This window comes from Felis catus, chromosome D4 (genome assembly GCF_018350175.1).
Source record: "Felis catus isolate Fca126 chromosome D4, F.catus_Fca126_mat1.0, whole genome shotgun sequence".
Classification (NCBI taxonomy): Eukaryota; Metazoa; Chordata; class Mammalia; order Carnivora; family Felidae; genus Felis; species Felis catus.
The window spans coordinates 53,735,630-53,757,296 of NC_058380.1; the positions used below are offsets into that span (position 1 = coordinate 53,735,630).

Below are 21,667 nucleotides of genomic sequence, written 5' to 3' on the forward strand. Positions count from 1 at the left end.
AACGTTGTTTCCTTTTCCATTTGATTACTCAATCTTTCAGTCAATATGTAAACCTACTAAGTACCAATTATATAAACTGAGTTAACGTAGGTGTGTCAGTTAAGATAAAACAAAGCAAACAAAATAAAAGTAAAATGTCAAAATTTCTGCCTTCACAGAGCTTACACTCTGGGGCTTTACTTAGCAAACTCTTAAAATGAGATAGTACTGGAAATACCTGCTGACTTGCCCTTCTTCCTCACTGAAATATTAGCTTCTGTAGGACAGGGGCTGAAAACATCTTATGACTATTTCATGGTCGGGGCAGTATTTGCCATTTGATAAATAATACATGTTTTTTGAATTATAATGAACTAAACTTTCTGCTTCTCTGCTGTTGAAAATCCTGGAACTTTTTTATCCTGCTAACCTTCTTGAGTGTTTATTGTGGAACAGTGTTTCACTTTGCCAATTATATTAGGTGCTATTCCTTTATGAAAATTACCTCAGCTCTTAAGAATTTCTCTACTTTCATCTAACCCTATTAGAAGTTGTTTTTTTTTTTTTCCCCTCCCTACAGACTATTTCAGTTTCCCCACTTATGAAAATGCACATTTTTACATCAACAATAATCACTTTCTGGACAATTTTCAATCTTATCTTTTAACCTATTTAGAGACTCCAAAACAAAATATGTCTCCATTTCATTGTATAAATTATAGACTCTATTTTGGTTATTGTCAATGCAAAATTACTTTGGACAATGGAAATTCTATCACATTGTTCCTTCCCTGCATCTTATGGTGGATTTAGTGTCTGTAAATTACATAGCTACTTAATTAAATAGAAACTGTTAGTGAATCGTTCCAGAGTCCTTAAGTGTCATAGACTCTGGATCTAAAGTTCTCTCTTGTCTAATAAGAGAGAGGGACGGGACGCAGGATTAAATGTAAGAGATGGCTAGTGTCTGGGAGAAGACAAGAGCCCTGATTAAGGATTTTTATTAGGATTAGAAGGCTTACAAACATGGTGATGGATGTGCACAAAGGGACAATGAAACTGTGAACACTAGCTCACTGACGTGAGGGAAAGGGGTTTTGAAGATATGTGGAGTTAGGGGTTTCGGTTAATACAAAACAAAATTCTGGTGCCTGGTAGAAGGTGTTTACAGCAGCCGTGAGGCACCATCTCCATTTACCTAAACTGGTCTAGGGGCAAGAAAGACAGACCACATGACCTCAGGGTCAACAAGGCACCTTTCTTTGGCTAATTAGCTCCCTCTAGGCAACTTCGCCCTGCAGGGGTCTATAGCCCTATTCACCTGTTTACCTAATTCAGTCCTTCCTTCTTCCTGTGAAAGCAGCTTTCTGCTACAGTACTAAGTTGGGGGGTGTTTCCACCTTCCACCCTGAATAACCAATCTTGTTTACCTCATGTATCTTTGTGCTATCCTGGGGCCTGTGCCCCACCTTCTCTATACCTATTTACCTAATCTTGTTTACCCAAACTTGGGTGTGAGCATCCTAAGGCTTTCTAATTCTTTATGCCTGGTTAACCCCTCTGTGTAGGTTCAGGGAATTCCTAAACTTATTCCCCACACTTAAGAATAATTTGTTACCAGTTACTAGGAAGGAATCTTGAGCTAAAAAGAAGAGAGAGGAAACTGTGTTCTATTTAGCACTCTACTGTGTTTCAGATCTTTCATATAGATTTTCTCCTTTTAACCTTACCAAACTAAAAAGATGTGTAATTTCTCTCTCATAGATGAAGAAGCTTGTCTCAGTTCACTTGGTTCTGCACTGCCTCTGAGGTCCTCATCCCCCACCTAGAACTCTATCCCACAATATGACACCAATCAAATTTGCAGTTAAGAGATTGAATTTGACACAAGTGGCCATGCCTTTTAGCCACTTTATTTCACTTTAAAACATATTCTCTTTATCCCTTTTGATTGTTTCATACGACAGGTCCTCCCATCTCCTTAACTGAAAGGTTGGGTCTGAAAGATTGCCTATTTTCTGTGTCCTGTGGGAGCTAGGTGATTACGGGACTGCGGTTGCATGAAGTGTATGTCTTAAGAATTTAACAACACTGGCTATTTCTGTAACGTCACTAGTAATATTAGAAACTGATCAGCATGGCTGCCTAATTTAAGGAGGCTGAATCAGAATTGGGCCATTCCGAATTTCCATTCACATCAGTTCTGCCTCCTTTCTCTATGAGTTATACATCACTGGTCACAGACCTTACTCTGTGCAAGTAGAAAAAGTATCAGGCGGTGCTGTGACTGAGTACATCTGACTAGAATCATAAGTAATGCAGGGTTTGTTGAAATGATTTCATTTCTCCAAAGTATACATGTAGTTTTCCTCCCCTGACTTATTGATACACATGTACCACATGCAAGCAACTAATATTTGTTCATGCGTTTTTAGCAGAGGAAATGGAAAAGAGACCAATAGCAAAATACAAGCAGTCTAGTAAAGCAATGTGAGAGCAGAGACAGTAAGCATGAAATTCAGAGATCACTATACTGTACAAAAATATGTACAAATAATTGAACTAAACTACAAAGAAGACACAGCTAACTGCATGTTCATTTCTTTTTTTTTTTTTTTTAATTTTTTTTTCAACGTTTATTTATTTTTGGGACAGAGAGAGACAGAGCATGAACGGGGGAGGGGCAGAGAGAGAGGGAGACACAGAATCGGAAACAGGCTCCAGGCTCCGAGCCATCAGCCCAGAGCCCGACGCGGGGCTCGAACTCCCGGACCGCGAGATCGTGACCTGGCTGAAGTCGGATGCTTAACCGACTGCGCCACCCAGGCGCCCCTGCATGTTCATTTCTTAAAGTTACTTTTTTCCTATTAACCTAATGAAAGACATTTGATTATGTAATTATAATGCTTAAATCATACATTAACTGCAAATCAGAAAAGCAAAGATGAAGAGATATACATCAATGCACACTATAACTACAACATACTCGACAACATAAAATTAAGAGTTTGGTAAGTTTCTCTGATAAGGCCTGCCATACTAAGGTCTCTAGCTAACCTCCTGGTCTCCTACTCTTCTCAAAATTGTTCATTTCCTTTTCCTACTCTCCAGCCCCATCAGTTAGAAAACAAAGAACAGGGGCGTGTGGGTGCCTCAGTCAGTTGAGCATCAGACTTCGGCTCAGGTCATGATCTCACCGTTTGTGAGTTGAGCCCCATGTTGGGCTCTGGGCTGACAGCTCATAGCCTAGAGCCTGCTTCAGATTCTGTGTCTCTCTCCCTCTCTCTGTCCCCTCCTTGCTCTCTCTCTCAAAAATAAATAAAACATTAAAAAAAGAATACAGCTTTCTAATCTGATTCTTGATCCCAGACCCTTAAATGCAGGTCGAGCCAATAGAGTATCCTGAGACATCCCTGTGCTGAACCAACCCATTTGACTCACCCCAAAACATGTCCCTCTAGAAGTTACTGTTTTACTCACTGCACGCTGTGTGGAAATCTTAGAACCTTTCTAGAGGCAAAGTGAAAAAGGTGTTGCAAAACAAAGCATCTGCATAAAGTCACGGGTAAAAGATTTTGCTCTCTTGTTCCCAGTTGTGTGCAGCCAAGCTTCCTTGTTCCCACACATCATGGTGTGTATTACACCAGGGAGTGCTTGGCTTTTCCTTCATATCAACGCTTTCAGCCATGTCAGCATACAAGCCAGGTTTTCCTGCTAGCCTGCATGAAGCAACTGCACTGATCCTCTAATCAGCTATGTCAGATTCACACACCACACGCAATGAGAGCTTAACGCCATTCAGGGAAACCGGTTCAGCAATGTTTTCTTTCTTTTTCTACTCTCTCCTTTTTTCTGGTAAATATTTCAGATAAGAATACAAATGAATAGGTCTCGTGATCAACATGCTAGCTGTCCAAGAAGCATTAAAAAGAGACGCATCCTGTTTATATATTGTAGTTGATCTATTTGTCACATCAGTAAACCCAGGTTTAATTGTAAGGGGTTATTATTTGGTTGCCCAATTTGCTTCGTTTTTCTATCTTGTCTTCCTACTTCCTAGACACTCATTGCACAGAATAACTTACAAACACTTTATTTAAGGTGGTATCTATTGCCAGATTGAAACTAGAGGAGTGATATGATCTCTTTTCTTTTAAAAAGATCTCTGAAGCTGCCAGGGGGAAAAGGATTCTAGGTGGAGGTGAGTACACAAGAAGGGAAAATTTGGAGGAGACTTAGCAGGGTTGCTAGGTTAGGCTGTGATCTCAACTAGGCTTTATGGGGCAGGGAGGGAGAAAAGTGGATTGGAGGCTTAAAGATATATTTTGAAAGAAGGATCAAGACATTTTACATGGGAAATGTTTCATTTCAAATGCATTTCATTTAGAATAGTGGAGTCAAAGAGACTGTATATTTTCTCAGCAGTTTTAGTGGGCCATCTAGTAAGTTTTAACATATCCATGTGTGTATATATATCCCTGAGAAACCATCATCACAAACATCATAATTAATATATATATATATCACCCTTAACTTCTTTCTCATGGCTCTGTATCATTTCTGTCCTTTCTCACCCCAAGACAACGGCTAATCTTCTTTCTGTCAGTATAGATGCATTTTATAAAATTTTATACAAATATAATCAGAGGATATACTTTTTTGGGGGGGTCTGGCCTCTTTTCAGTAAATAAAATTATTCAGAACCTCATCCATTATTCTCAGTAGCACCTTAGTTCATTCCTTTTTATTCTTCAGTAGTTTTTCACTCATAGTCATACCACAATTTAATTATCAATTCACCTATTGATAGACATTTGTTGTAGCATTTTTTTTTAGCAAATACAGATGCTATGAACTTTTGTATATAAATATTTATGTGAATATATGCCTTCATGTCCCTTAGTTGATATTTAGGAGTGTAACTGTTAAGTAGTATGGAAGGCATATATAACTTTTAAAGAAATATTAAACGCCTTTTCCAAATACTTGTACCATATACACCTCTAACACTCCATACACTCAATGGTTTTCAATTTTAGACAATCTATTAGGTGTGCTGTAGTATCTTTTTGTAGTTTTAATTTGCATTTCCCTAAATACTATACTGATGCAGATATTATCATGTACTTTATTATGTACATATCTTCTCCTATATAATGTACGTTTAAGTCTTTATTTTTAGTGATTTTGCCAAATAGAAGTCATTTTTCAGACATTGGATTCACAAGTATTTTCTTCCGGTCTATGCCTGGCCATTTCATTTTTTAAAACATATCTCTGGAAGAGCAGGCATTATTCATTTTGATGAAATTCAAATTATAATTTTTGAGGAATCATGCTCATGATACTGTATCCAAGAATTTTTAGCCTTACAAATATCACAAAATATTCACAAATATTACAAAAATATTCCTCTATATCATCTTCTAGAAGTTTCAAAGTTTTAGGTTTTGCACTTAGCCCTATGTTAAGAGTTTGCATATGATACACAGCATGGATCAAAAGTTATTTATCTCTGTATGTATGCATGTATATATGGATGTATGTATCAATCTATATATTTGTCTGTCTACCTATATTTGGTCCAGCAATTGTGGAAAAGTTTGTCTTATCTGAGAACTGGTGACTTCATGGAAAAAGTTGGGAATTATTTTTTCCTCTTCAATTATCTGGGAAAGTTTATACAGAATTGATGCTAATTCTTCTTTAAAATGTCATGGATGTCACAAGTGAACCCATCTGGACCTATATTTTTAAACACACATATGACTTATTTAATATAGAGTGGTTTATTCAGCTGATCTATTTTTTTAATGTCTTTTAACATTTATTCACTGTTTGAGAGACAGAGAGAGAGAGGGGGAGAGAGAGTGTGCATGGGCCAAGGGCAGAGAAAGGGGAAGACACAGAATCCAAAGCAGGCTCCAGGCTCTGAAATGACAGCACAAAGCCTGATGCAGGGCTCGAACTCACGGACTGTAAGTTCATGCCCTGAGCCGAACTTGGACGCTTAACCAACTGAGCCACCCAGGCACCCCTCAGCTGATCTATTTTTTTTAATTTTTTTTAATGTTTATTTATTTTTGAGACAGAGACAGAGCATGAACGGGGGAGGGTCAGAGAGAGGGAGACACAGAATCTGAAACAGGCTCCAGGCTCTGAGCTGTCAGCACAGAGCCCGAGGCAGGGCTCGAACTCACGGACCACGAGATCATGACCCGAGCTGAAGTCGGCCGCTTAACCGACTGAGCCACCCAGGCGCCCCTCAGCTGATCTATTTTTAAGTGAGCTTTGGGATTGTCATTTTTGAAAAATCTGTCCATTTTATACAATTGTCAACTTTGTTGACATAAAGTTATCGACAATATTCTATTTGTATCTTTTTATTATCAGTAGATTTGCAGCAATGTCACTTTTCTTGTTTTTCATGTTAGTAACGTGTCTTCTCTCATTTTTCCTGGTTAGTCTAATGATAGGTTCATTAATTTAAATCCTTTTCTGGAAGAACACACTTTGGGTTTTATCGATTTACTTATTATTTTTCTGTTTTCTATTGTATTCAGTATTCTCTTATACAGGCATTCAATGCTATAAATTTACCTCAAAGTAATGCTTTACCTGCATCCTATACATTATGGTACCTTTTATTTATACTTTCTTTCAGTTAAAAAAATATATTCTAATCACCATTATGATTGCTATTCTGACCAATACATTTAAAATTGTATTATTTACAAATATTTGAGCATTTTTCAAATTTATTTGTTATTCATTTAAAATTATTACTTTTATGGTGTTAGAACATCCTTCCTGTGATTAGACTGCATGGAGCTTTATTTAGATTTGCTTTTATGATCCAGGAAATTATCCATCTTGGTAAACTTTCTTTTGTATACAACCAACAGAAGAGTTTGTTCTGTTGTTATCAGATGGAGTACCTACAAAGGTCAAAATACTGTTATTAGATAACAAAACATTTATCATTATTATATTCTCATGATAAAACCTGGCTCATCAAAATTAAATGTACCTCTTTATACTTGGTAATATTTTTGCTATGAAATCTATTTTGTCTGATATAATATACTCACTCCAGCCTTCTTTGAATAGTGTTAGCAGAATACTATCTTTTCCCTTCTTTTACTTATAACCTATTTGTGTGTTTTGATTTAAAGTTGTTTTCCTTTTAGCAGTATATAGTTTGTTCTTCCTTTTTACGCACTGGACAACCTCTGCCTTTTAACTGATATCTTTAAATCATGTACTTTCAATGTTAATATTAATGATTCTGTTATTATATATATAATATTACTATATTATATAATATATATATAACTAATATATAATATTACTTGGTTTATATTTACCTTATTTGTTCTTCTCCCAATTTCTCCCCTTCCTCCTTCTTACTATCAATAACACAAAGGATATAGGTAGTACTCATTGTTTAAAATTTTTTAATGTTTATTTTTGAGAGACAGAGAGGAACAACGCGCAAGCAGGGGAGGGGCATAGAGACACAGAGACACAGAATCTGAAGCAGGCTCTAGGCTCTGAGCTGTCAGCACAGAGACCCATGCAGGGGCTCGAACCCACAAACTGGGAGATCATGACCTGAGCCAAAGTTGGAAGCTTAACTGATTGAGCCACCCAGTCGCCCCAAATTGTACTCATTTTGACATACTATTTCTCTCCTGTTCTATATGGTAGCCACTTGAGACATGTGGCCATGTGAATACTGAAGTGAGAGAAATTCAAATAAAAATATATTCCAAATATCAAAGACTTTGCAAAAAAGTAAAATATCTCATTTTCTAAATTTATTACACATTGAAATAATTTTTAAAGGCTTAAATGAATCTCATTAAAGTTGAATTTTCTTTTTATTTTTTTACTTTTTAATGTGGCTACTAGAAAATTTACACGTGACTCACATTATATTTCTAATGGATAAAACTTTCTTAGACCATGAGTCACCAAACTGTGTTTTTATAAAGGGCCAGATAGCAAACCTATTTGGTTTTATCAGGCCTATAGTCTCTGTCATAACTATGCCAGCTGTCAGTGTAGCATGAGAGGAGCCCTTGATAACACATACTAATGGGAGTATCTATGCTACAAAACAACTTTCTATACAAAAATATGGTAAACAGAAGATTTGACCTATGGGCCTATATACAGCGACCCCTCTTTTGATAGTAACTTTGGAGAATTGAAGCCATGTGTCAGTTATGACTAAGGAACAGAAAGAAAGAAACCATAGTCCCTGATGATATCCCAACTACCATAACAACTCTTGACCAACAATATTTTAGGCATGACAAAAATCAACTGCTTTCATTTAAGCCTCTATCATTTTTTAAAAGCATGTAGCAAAATCTAATTCTCATTATATTCTTTCCCATATCAAAATTGTAGTATATGATGGTGCAAGTTTACAATTTATAATTCCACAGTCGATCCATAGTCCAAACTTGGCCACTGCCAAGTTCACAGTCACTTTCATATCACAAATTAAAATCTAACCCGTCTCTCTCTCTCTCAAAAATAAACATTAAATAAATAAAATCTAACTTATATTATTATCTTTTTAGATCATCAACCAATATCTAGTAGATTTGCTTTGTATTCACCTAGTGTTTAGTAAGTACCAGGGAGCAAATAAAGATCAATATCATGTGTTAAAAAGTAACTATCACTACAGCCTCTACATCTAAGGAATCGTTCTCAGAAAAAAAAAAAAAAAGGAAGTTCAATTAGTAAAATGATACTATGAAACATCCAAATAGTTCATTATTTGAAACCCTGTTTACGTAAATCTCTTCATAACTGTAATCCTTATGAAAAATTACTCTCATTAAATGATAGCTCAAAGTAATTCATCAGTTGATACAGTATTTCATATCCCGATTATTCTATGAAACACCTTAACTGATGAATTCTATTTTTTAACTCTCATTACCTATATGAATTTTATGGTTTCTTTGTCATACTTGTATTATATGCCCCCACACATCAGATCCCTGGCAGTTCTGGCCAATTCATCTGTGGTTGAATGAAGCCAGTTTCAACATTTTCTAAACGATATAGCAGAAAAATAAGGAGGACCCAAATGATGTACAAGCTATCAGAGTATGTAGAGTTAATGCTAAAATGTTCCAGTATGTCCAAAAAACTCTAAAGTAAAACGATTTATCTATTTTCATAAATGAACAAAAAAATCTTCCTGGTGCCCTATTTCAATGACCAATATGCAGCCAAGACAGCTTTGTTTTATTAAGACTCAGAGTGTCGCTAGAAGATGTCACTTCATAACCCTTGGGAATGGTGTATACAAGAGAGAGGCAAGTAATTTAAATAGCATCATATTCCAATCACTGCATCACAATTTACTAAAACTCGTTCTTCAATGATAACCTTGCATTCTAGAAATTTTTATCCCACTATGATCTTTATATATGGATAAATAAACAGGCATGCCAGAAACGTTCCATAACATATCCAATTGCTGAACTAGTACATAGATTTAAATTCAAGTCTGGTTGACATGAAAACGGGTACTTTGACAACACAAGCCAAGGCTGAAGATGAGAGAGATGACTTTCTGAATTATAATCTCTTGTAGATAAAGGAATTACTTTCCAGCAACAATGACAAAAGAATAAACTGTCCAGTTGTCACTGCTTGTATGACAGTGGTATCAGTGAACTTATATACAAAAATACACCCAATGGATTTACTACATTGCTAGGAGTCAGCTAGAGCAAACAGAAACGTGACATCTATAATTCTGAACTCAATTTTTTTCTTGCAATGGCACTTTTGATGATAGTTTCAAATATTACCAGTATACAACTGCTTTGAAAAGGCTTCATAACTCCAGGCATAAACTTGAGATTACCTCTTCATTAAAACTTCCATTTCCAATTGCTCTAGGCTTCTCTCCTAATTGGTTATCCCACACTCTCTATTTTTTTTGAAATACCCATCTTCACATATTTTGAAAGAATTCCTAAGGGTACATTCAAGTGCCAAACAAATTCAAAGGTAAAGAATTGATACATCGAAATATATACCATTCGATACTGAGGGAAGTGGGTAGCCATCACCACCATCACTTAAGATACCAGTTCAACCTCTAAAAATGTCCCACTGTGCTCTTTTAATTCACACACATACACACACAAACACACACACACACGTCTTCCCAGTGACCAGGTCACAAAAGAAACAGTTATGGTAGCAAAAAACAAACAACAATAAACCCAACCTTTTGTTAGCTAGGTTGCAGTAGGAAGTTACTCAAATAAGAGAGTTAAAAAAGCTATACCAGCAGAAGGGAGAAGGGGAATCGACCAAAGCAGAAAAGGGATATGTTTTGTCTTGCAGAACCAACTGTTCTAGCCAGGGATACGACCAACTAGGTGTTTCACCTAATAGCCCCTTGCTAGGTGGTCTTGCCTGACAGCCCCTTATATGAGCCAGTTTGAGCCAGACTGGAACTGAGGACATGGACCCAAGTTGTCCTCAAGTGACCTTTAGCTCATAATACTAAGATCTCCTCCTGTGGGCAGGGTTTTCCATCATTTCTTGGTGATACAATGTATGCCCTAGCCTGTTGACAGGTTAGGTCATGTGCAACTGCACCAAAAGTAGCTCTATAAGCTCCCTGCCCCACCCCTTAATACACTGAATAAAAGCCTTTTGCACTGACCCTATGGGGAGACAGTACTTTGAGAGTTATCTGTCTCCTTATAACAAGTAACAAAAAAATCCTTTGCTTTCAAAATTTCCTTGGGTTATGTTCAATTTGATGCATCCCAAGCAGCAAACCCTTTGAGTTTGGTTATACGTGACACTGAAGTCCTAATGCTGAATCCTGTTTACTCCCAGGAGCTACCTTCCCTTAGAATATGCTGGGTTCACTCTCAGGAAATCTCACTGTCATTTTCTTCAAGGAAACATCCATCAACTCCACCCACAACTCCACCTACCTTCCTTTGTCCATAGCAAGCATTTTTATTTCTTTGCATAAGTTTTAATGTTACCAGACAAAGGTTTAAGACCCTTTACTCCCTGGGGAGTTCCATGACCCACTATAGGAACCAATGAATTCAAATGCCTATCTAGGAAAAATGTGTTGCCTTGTGACACATTAGCTTTAACAAAATCTCTGACTCAAACTGACAAATTGGTAGAAGGATGGTACCTAACTCAACACACCAATGAAATAAAAGCCTCATTCCTCTGCTCAGCTAAAATATCGAGTTTGGTGCACACACACACACGTGTGTGTGTGTGTGTGTGTGTGTGTGTGTGTGTGCTCTTGAAAGTACGTGGATCCCACCTTCCACACACACTACAGTATCTCATTTTTAAAAGTTTTTAAATGTTTATTTTTGAGAGACAGAAAGAGACCGAGTGCAAGCGGGGGGAGGGGCAGAGAGAGAGGGAGACACAGTATCTGAAGCAGGCTCCAGGCTCTGAGCTGTCAGCACAGAGCCTGACTCAGGGCTCAAACTCACAAACCGGGACATCATGACCTGAGCCGAAGTGGGATGCTTAACCAATTGAGCCACCCAGGCGCCCCTCTAATTTTTTATTTAAGTTAGTTTTTTCTTTCTTTCTTTTTTTTTTTTTTTTTTTTTTGAATGGTAGTAATGCTTTCTGGAAGAAAAAAAAAAAGCAGGAAGGTAAAACTGCTTAAGTGCTATGTCTCCTTCAAGTTATTATGAAACATATATTGAAGCCAGTAATAGATTGGAGGCCCCATTCTGATGAAGTGAATGCTCAGGAAGGAGGTCTGAATACCCACTGAAATAAAAGAGCTATTAATATGGTGGGATTTTACCAAAGTTCAGTGAAATCCTACTAGGGTGCAGTATATCTGAGAAGGTTAATACAATACTTAACAGACTGAGGAAGGTGGTGAATCCCCTGAAAGACAACTGCATCAAAGGCAATATAATTCTGGATTTATGGGCTTTTAAAGATTCACCACGTGGGAATCCCCCTCAGAAGAGTTTGGCCGTTTCATTTTCCCTTACAGTAGGTTTTACAGTTTGCCTGAGAATGAAAACCATACTTTTCAGCTTCTGCTGTATTGGGGAAAGTGGAGCGATGTGCAAAATCTTCCAACAAGCACAAAAATTGGTAAAGAGGCATTATGTCAATAACAACGACATCAGAAAGCCAGAAGCTTTTTGTGGTACAGACACTGATTACTTATACACACTGTATAAACCCTATTGGTGACTCTTGCCCTCAGTGCTGGTATAAGCAAACATTAAAAAGACACGTGACTTAACTGAAGGACTGTCTTTACCCAAATAGAAAGGTTTTTTTTTTTTTTTAAATGGCAAAGAAAATCACAATGAAAAAGAGATAACTCAGAGAACAATACACATTTTGGTTCTCCAGGGAACTGAAAAGGGGTGCATGGAGGGACTAGAGAATGCTTAGCCCTCTAAGCCTGCATGATCTTGCTAGTTGAAAACATCCTATCGATATGTGATGAGTGCCCTTGTGAAAACCGGATACTTAACCAGGTAATGAAAATTATGGAGACTCTGCAGGAGTCTTTCAGATTTTCTTTTTTACATAAAACCCTATTTTTATGAAGCAAAACATGTGCAGAGTAAAGCCAGGCCCTAAGATACATGTAATTAACCCACAATATTTAGGTTACACATACATAAAAGTTAATTTCTAAATAGCATTCCCCCATTACCACAGGCTAAGAGTATTACATTAAGTTATAAAACTTGTGTGGCCAATTGTGGGAATTAGGATGGGAGACTTTTCTTCTATATTATCTCCAAGTCACCAGTATAATTTAGGAAACTGTACTGGTCATTTAATAGCATTTAGTCAAGTTTTTTAAACTATCTATGACTTCCCCCTCTGTGAAAAGAATACCTATTTCAGGGGATTATCATACGCTTACATGATATAATAGTAGCGAACACATAACACTCATAATGTGTCATGCACTGTTGGTGTGTTACTTCATTAAAACCTCACAGCAACTCTATGAGGTAGGTTTTATTATTGTTCCCATGAAAAGATGATAAAATTGAGACTTAGAAAAGTTAAATAACTTTCCAAGATCCTGTAATAAGTGATATAGCCTGATGTAAATGCAGTTAGTCTAACTCCAAACTAGGTATCTGCATCTACTATGCTTGTTACTTCTATCAAATTGGACATAAGATTGCTTAGCACAATGATTCTTACAAAGTATGCTCTCAAGTGATATCCATTATTATTAAAAATTAATAGGGGCGCCTGCGTGGCTCAGTCGGTTAAGCGTCCGACTTCAGCTCAGGTAATGATCTCGCGGTCGGTGAGTTTGAGCCCCGCGTTGGGCTCTGGGCTGACGGCTCAGAGCCTGGAGCCTGCTTCCGATTCTGTGTCTCCCTCTTTCTCTGCCCCTCCCCCGTTCATGCTCTGTCTCTGTCTGTCTCAAACATAAAATAAACGTTAAAAAAAATTTAAAAAAATTAATACACTATGATGTTTAATTTGGTATAACTTTTAGAGAAGTCAAATTTCAACACAGCTACTAGTTTCAGCTCCAACATTGATGTAAAGAGCTTAGAAGTCATCATCAGTCCTACCCTTACAGTAAGACACGACGAAAAAGAAAAAGTCCCTGAAATTCAATGTTTTCCTGGACTCATCAGAGAACTGAGGTCACAGAGCAGAGGGCTTCCCTGAAAACTGGAGAGGCCTGGAAATCGACAGAGTCACAGCAAAGGTCTGTTTACCAGAGGAGAAGCTCCTGGAGTCATAAGCTGGTAGGAATACGTGAATAGCAATTTTAATGAATTGCTAGAGATTAGTGTACACAGACTGGAAAGTGAGAAACCCCTGGGGATTGAAGGAGGGCCCCACTTAGTCCCGCCTTTTACCTCTGACTCCAACAGATTCTCAAAGTAAATAACCAAGAAAGATCTCCTAAAGATGCTGGCTGGGCAGGGGAAAAGTAACCCTGGAAATAAGTCCTTGGGCGCCGGGTGGCTCAGTTAAGTGTCCCATTTTGGCTCAGGTCATGATCTCATGGTCTGTGAGTTTGAGCCGCGCGTCAGTCTCTGTGCTGACAGCTCGGAGCCTGGAGCCTGCTTCGGATTCTCTGTCTCCCTCTCTTTCGGCCCACCCCCCGCAAAAACAAATAAACATTAAAAAAAGTGAAATGCAAAGAGAAAAGAATAAAAAACAAAAACAGAATTTGAGGGCACCTCTGTCACTCAGTCTATTGACCACCGGACTCTTGATTTGGGCTCAGGTCAGGATCTCACAGTCCTGAGATCAAGCCCCTCGTCAGGCTCCCTCCTTCCCCATGTGCTGGGCATGGAGTCTGCTTAAGATTCTCCCAGTCCCTCTCCCTCTGCCCCTGCCCCCCCTCACGCACACAGAGCTGCTCTCTTTCTCTCTCAAAACAAAAATAAAACCAAAAACAAAACAGGATTTGTGAGAACTCTAAGCCAATGTCAATAAATATAATATATACGTAATGGAAGTACTAAAAGAAGACAATGAGAAGGAGAAGATGAAATATTTGAAGTAATAATGACAGAGATCTTTCTAAAACCATAGTTCCAAAAAGTTCAAAGACACCAAGCAGGATAAATACCAAGAAGAACATACACCTGGGCATATCATGATCAAATAACAGAAAATTTAAAAGTGAAAAATATTAAAATAAGGCAGAGGATAAATCAAAAACAAAAAATAGAACCATGCTTATGGGGGAACAAAGATGAGTTTTACTGGATTTCTCTTCAGAACACATGAAAACAAAAAGACAGCAGAGTGAAATCAGGTGTTGAAACAAACGTTAATGCTACCCAATGTTGAAACAATGGGTATTTCTTTTCTAAGTATTCATTATGCAGAACTAAGAAGCAAAAATAATCACGACATGAACATGTTTATTAATAATATGAGCATTCATAATGTTAGTTCCTGTTGTAGACTGACCTATTTTCTCAAAATTCATATGTTGGTGCCTTAACCCTCAATGTGACTGTATTTGGAGGTAAGACCTTTAAATAATTAGCATTAACTGAAGTCATAAAAGTGGGTCCCTGATATGATAGGACTGCCACCTTATAGAGGAAGGGACACCAAAGACCTCTCTCTCTTTCTCTCCATGCATGCACAGAGAAAAAGCCATGGGACGGCCCAATAAGAAGGTAGTTATCTATCTAAATGTCAGGAAGAAAAGTCTCGCCAGAAACCAACTCTGCTGTCACTTGATCTTGGACCTTCAACCTCTAAAACTGTGACAAAATGCATTTCTGTTGTTTCAACGACCCAGTTGGTGGTATCCTGTCATGGCAGCCTAAGCAGACTAATATAGTCTTCCCCAAATCAGCCATCTCTAGTTTGTAGTAATGTGTATCCCTGCCTGCTTAGCCTGTCTAATTTTTACTGTATGTTCCATACCACAAAATATAATGGAAAAGAAGTGAAACTTGATTATCAAGTGACATGGCAAATTCTAACATACAGGATTTCAGGAAACTGACAAAAATGTTGGAGAACTTCCAGAATTACATGCAAAACTATTAACCAGCAGAGATAAGCCTTTTAAAAATGAGAACAACAACAGATTCTTCTAAAGAGGACATTTTTATTATTAAGGGATTATGATAGGACAATAAAAAATTTAACAATGTCCTAATATTTTTATTAAATCAGTCTTTATATCATGTAAAATAATCAAAATTGTAAAAAAGAAATTTCAATATAAGTAGGAAAGTACTTAATTTTACCAAAATGTTTGTGTATTTTAATCAATGATTAGTTGGAGGTTTGTAATTAAAATACACAGTGTGGTATTTTAATAAAGTGCTACTTGCTTACTTACAAAAATTAAACTGGAAGTATTTTATTAACTCTTCATTGATAAGGACCAAAAACATCTTACTGAGATATTATCTAGAATGCATAAGAATGTCTGAATTTGAAATAGAAAATAATAGGTGGTTTTCTTTCTAAGGTATTATATGTCAGTAAGTTTTGTGGGGATAAAATCAAAAATATGTAAAGTTAAATATACTCTTTTATTTATACATTCAGTAAACATTAAACAGAAGCAATTATGCCATATATGTAATGAACCTTAAGCCCAGGGTCATTTGCTTACAGAGCTTCTTCCAAATGTGAGACACTAGCAATTGCTTCACATGGCCCTATAATTATGTTAAGTCTATACAATTTAAATATTTTAACCACAGTTAGTTAAGACTGATAGTCTCTTTAAATAAGAAACCTCATATCTGTCATATCTCTTCTTCTATCAGGGAAAATTGGAGCAGCCATGGGCAATTTTGTCATCTGGCTAGCAGAAGTTGAGTTGGGGGTACATAAAATGTGTATTTAGTAGATGAAATCCCTTTCATGTATGGTTAAGACATTTTGAATACACTGTATAAGAATGGTGGATACTCTGAAGGGCCACTGTGTTGAGTCACCCAATCATCATGTCACCAAGGCTTAAGGCCATGTATGATAGTATATAAATTTGTCAACAGATATATGCAAATAATGGAGGCATGAAAGTACAAGGCTCAAACGTGGTTTTTTTGTTGTTGTTGGAATATTCTTGCAGTGTTAAGTGTAAAATTGGAAGAGGAGTATTCCGTTCTCATCAGCACCCAATCACAAGAAATTTGTCAGGCATATAGTCAGTCAGGCATATAACTCAATCAGGCCTTTTGGACTATAAAGGCATCATGCATTCTAAAAAATGAGAATAAATACATGAAATAGTATTTATTAAAATTGCTGTGTTGACAGGACACAGACCTGGATCAGTACTATAGAAAGTATATCTGAAACATTTTGTATACAAAAGAAACTCAATGCGAGTTCCCAAGTTTGAAAATAATCTTCAAAATCCACATTACATAATCAATCCTTATTTGTGAACTGAAAGAATCCTTTTAAATTGTCATTATTAGTTTAAAAATAATCAACCATGCCGGTGGAAAGATGAAATTATTTCCATTTTCACTAAAGAATAATTCAAACCTGTTACAATATAAAGAAGTTATCAGAGAATACACAACCAAAGAAAAAGTATAATAAAGCGTGTATCAGTTTACTGAAATAGTTTAGTTTGCTCATGTGTGTGTAATTTGTCAGGTTCTTCGAATTTAAATTTCACTGTGACCTCTTTAATTTTAAATAAATGTTCACAATCACCTTTATTTTGTATACTTTCCCTTAAAAAGTACTCCCAGAAGTGTAACTTTAGGTCCCACAAAACCTGGATCTGTCTCTATCTATGAAGCAGATATAACAGTATCATTACTGAGACAAAAAAAAAATTATGCATCCAAAGCCAATTTACCAGGAAATAATGACTGAGGCTGGAATTTGAATCCAGGATTAAGTCATTTCAAAGCCCATGATAATGTCACCACTCTTCTCCATAGTTCTCTAATGGAAAGACAGAAACACAGGCAGGGTTAATCTCTCTGTACCCTTAGCCAGCTACCAATTACTGGTTAAGATTCCTAATACAGATAATTTAGAGTACACACCAGGCAAACAAGTGCTTTCTACAAGGGACTCCATTGCCTTGAATAATAGGTCATAGTGTATGTAAGTCCTTTAACACGATGTGTACCAAGTCTTGAAAAGCAGGAAAGCTGTAAAGTTCTCTCTTCACCTTAATGTATCTACAGTGTTAAGAATGAATGAAACAAAGCACTCAAATATCCTTTGTTTTACTGCATGGGAAGTAGTTTGAACTCAATGATTATTGTATCATCATCTATGATGTATTCTGCTCACACCGCTTAAGGTAAATTGTGCCATGACCCACTAACAACCTAATTGCCTTAATTAAATAGTCATTGCTATCTTAGCCTTGCATCTTAATTATATACTGTACAGAAAGGTACTTACTTTACATATGTAAATTAATTAGTTGTCAAAGCAAATGCAGATTTGTATTCTGCAAGTAAAGACTTTAATTTTCTCTAAATTTTCTATGAACATTCTTTAAATGAAATATTCAAGCTCAAGTTTTTAGTTAAAAAACATGAAAGTAGAATAAAGTTTCTTTGTACCTTAAACATAATTAGGTGTAAATTATGATATTTCACAGATGCTATCTAAAACAGCAAAATTTCTACTGCCTCTAACCACAAGCTTAAATGCATTTGAGGCAGAGGGCAGAGTAATGGATATAAAACCAGAAAATGTGAGGTTTTCTGTGAATGCTTCATAGACTTATGACTGTGAACACTTAACCTTTCTAAACTTTATATCCAACAATCATAAAACGGACATAATAAGTCCACATCAGTGCTTATGCCTTAGTTATCATAAGAATCTTGTCAGATGAGGTAAGTGAAAGCACAACATGAACTCATTTCTGGACCACCTTTGGCCTGTTTTACACAGAAACATACACCACCATTTCTGTTGGTAAGGTTAACATCAGAGCAAACACCAGAAAGATGATTATATCCCTGATGCATTCTGTCGGCAACATGCAGGTAAGAAATAAATGTGCAAAGACAAATGATGGACACTTCTTCAGAAAGTATGAAGTCCTTTCCTTTTCTCACCTGCCAAGGAACTGCAATATTACAATTATCTTTATGCATATAATTCAGTTCTATTTTAGCTAGAAATTAACTTTTTATTGTTTTGATGATTTTAAATGAATATTGTTCTGCCTCTCCCCTCAAGTTTTTATGGTCCTAAAAATCTGACAGGGAAGTAAACATTTCCTTCTGCTTTTTTCTGCAAATGGTACATGCCCTATCATCAAGGTAAGTAAGTACTCCGAACTTTAAGAACCAACTCATCTTCCTTCAATCAAAAAGTCTTCCTCAACTACTCCAAGATTACACAGAACTCCTGATATGTCTTTCATGGAATTGTATTCTTTAATGCTCTACCAATCCAACACATGTCTTCATTTATCCAAGGTTCAGATTTATTTGGAAGAATATATTCCCTATTTTACCCATAATTACAACCATAATGAAGACACCAGCAATCAATTAAACCCAATCTAGGACTGACACAGGTATTAGATTAGTAGACAAGGACATTAAAACAATTATTGTAACTGTGTTCCATATGTTAAAAAATGTAATTAGACACTGCAGAGAAAAAAAGATTACTAAAGTTGAAAATAAAATTCAAATGATTTAAAGTGACACACAGAAAGGAAAAAAAGAAATGTACTGAACTGTAAGACAACTTCAAGTGATCTAACATGGGAAACTGGAGTCCCTAAAGGAAAGAAAAGAGAGGAGTTTTGTTATGACAGAGGCAAACATCATAAAAGAAAGGAAGGGGGCTGTTATGAAAGACAATTGAACTTGGAAACTGATGGGTTGTAAGGAGAAGGAAGATGTGAAAGAAAACTTTAATTCTGTTGAATAAGAACCTAACCAGTAGAAAAATCGTAAGCCCAAACACACCCCAGAGTTCAGGTGAATCAAACAAGGCAAAAATAACAAAACATCCAACAATTTACAAAGAGGATGGGAGGATTGATACAAATTCATATAGATCTTGTTTGGTTCTTTCCTATATCAGAGTTTTGATTCTTTAAGCCTCCCAATACTTCATGATGATTTCTTTGCAAATGAGACTTTTAAGCTCTGTGATAAAAGGACCTGTATAAAATATAACAATTCAGAAAAATCATCCGTAGGGATATTCAGACAGATCCCATATTATTGCCTACACTTCTGATGAACACTAATTTTTCACCATGGTTATATGCAACCTAATATTACTGTCAGAAAAATGTTATCATGTAAATTTTTTTTCAAATATTATACCAAATTCATCAGTTATATTAAAGAGACTTTCTTTCTCTAAATATTTATAAGACACTTAGAAAAAATAAAGAGATCTTCACAGTTAAGAGCTTAAAATGTAATAACTCATTTTTTTTTAGTTGAAGGAATGGTAAAAGGTAAATTCACTCACACAAAATTATAAACTTGTCCAACAAATGTATTTTCTACACCTAGTGGATTTCCTGACTAAATAATGCCTACAAATTGTTGGGTACTTTGTGCCATCTCTGTGTTAAAAGTTTAATGTGAAATCATGATAACCTAATGAAAAACAGTGGCAGAAAAATTTTATTTTATAAAACAGACATGTCAATGGGAAAACTGCTAAGTATATGTTCCTAGATATTCATAACATCCATTTTTATATTGTTGACTATACCAAATAGTAATGTTTTCATTTATGTTAAAACCCCATTTTACAATACGAGCTTATTCATTTGTATTTAAATTGTAATCATAGATGTATTTATATTAGGATTTTGATAAATTTTATAATCAACGATCTTGGGAAAAAATTTTCAGTTGCTGACCATAATTCTTCAACACAGAAATAATCAATCTGAGCAGTTTGATACATATCTCTTCAGGGTTCTGTCTCTCTCTCTGTCTCACGCACACATACACACACACGCACAAAGGTCAGAAATTATAGATACATCATTTTTTTTTTCAACGTTTACTTATTTTTGGGACAGAGAGAGACAGAGCATGAACGGGGGAGGGGCAGAGAGAGAGGGAGACACAGAATCGGAAACAGACTCCAGGCTCTGAGTCATCAGCCCAGAGCCCGACGCGGGGCTCGAACTCCCGGACCGCGAGATCGTGACCTGGCTGAAGTCGGACGCTTTAACCGACTGCGCCACCCAGGCGCCCCTAGATACATCATTTTGAATAATATATACTGTTTATTGTATTGCCATAATATCGATAGAGACTTAATGTCTTTTGTTTCACTATTACAAACAGTTCTTTTTTTTTATTTTTTTTCAACGTTTTTTATTATTTATTTTTGGGACAGAGAGAGACAGAGCATGAACGGGGGAGGGGCAGAGAGAGAGGGAGACACAGAATCGGAAACAGGCTCCAGGCTCCGAGCCATCAGCCCAGAGCCTGACACGGGGCTCGAACTCACGGACCGCGAGATCGTGACCTGGCTGAAGTCGGACGCTTAACCGACTGCGCCACCCAGGCGCCCCTATTATAAACAGTTCTGAGATGACCATTATAGCATGGATATTTTTGCACATATTCCATTATTCATTTATGTACATAACTGTTGTCTACATTTTGGTTCATTTTTTGGTGATATCCTGACTTCAGTAATCTTGCTTGATTTCTACTCCTACCAACAGAGTGAGCCTAAGATGATTCACAACAATGTGCACTTTGGTTTTAAGTGGGAAAAGTCTAGGGGCACCTCGGTGGTACAATCGGTTACGTGCCCAACTCTTTTTTTTAATATTTTTTTTTTATTCATTTTTGAGAGGGAGACAGAGCATGAGAGTGGGAGGGGCAGAGAGAGAGGGAGACACAGAATCCAAAGCAGGCTCCAGTCTCTGAGCTGTCAGCACAGAGCCTGATGCAGGGCTCAAACCATGTGATCATGACCTGAGTTGAAATCTGCTCTCCTTTCTCTCTCTTTCAAAATAAATAAATAAACACTAAAAAAATAAAGTGGGGAAAGTCTAAAAAACTGCTAGTCAAAATAATTCTATAAACACGTGATGTTAATACTACAGCAGTGACTACAAAATGGGACAGAAAGGGAAAATCTGTAGGCATTTCTGACATGGGGAAGACATTGAACATTTTTCTTACTCTCCTTCATTCCCAGGGCTTATTGT

General features: G+C 36.6%; 1 protein-coding gene across 1 annotated transcript in view; it reads right to left on the reverse strand.

Annotated features, from left to right (window-relative positions):
• Positions 1-6,190: 6,190 nt before the first annotated feature.
• The window catches only part of LOC123381504, a 122,224-nt gene continuing 106,747 nt past the window's right edge, over positions 6,191-21,667 (reverse strand). Inside the window, exon 5 of the mRNA XM_045042717.1 lies at positions 6,191-6,917. The gene's annotated coding sequence lies outside the window, so the exon portion shown is untranslated. The remainder of the gene's footprint in view (positions 6,918-21,667) is intronic.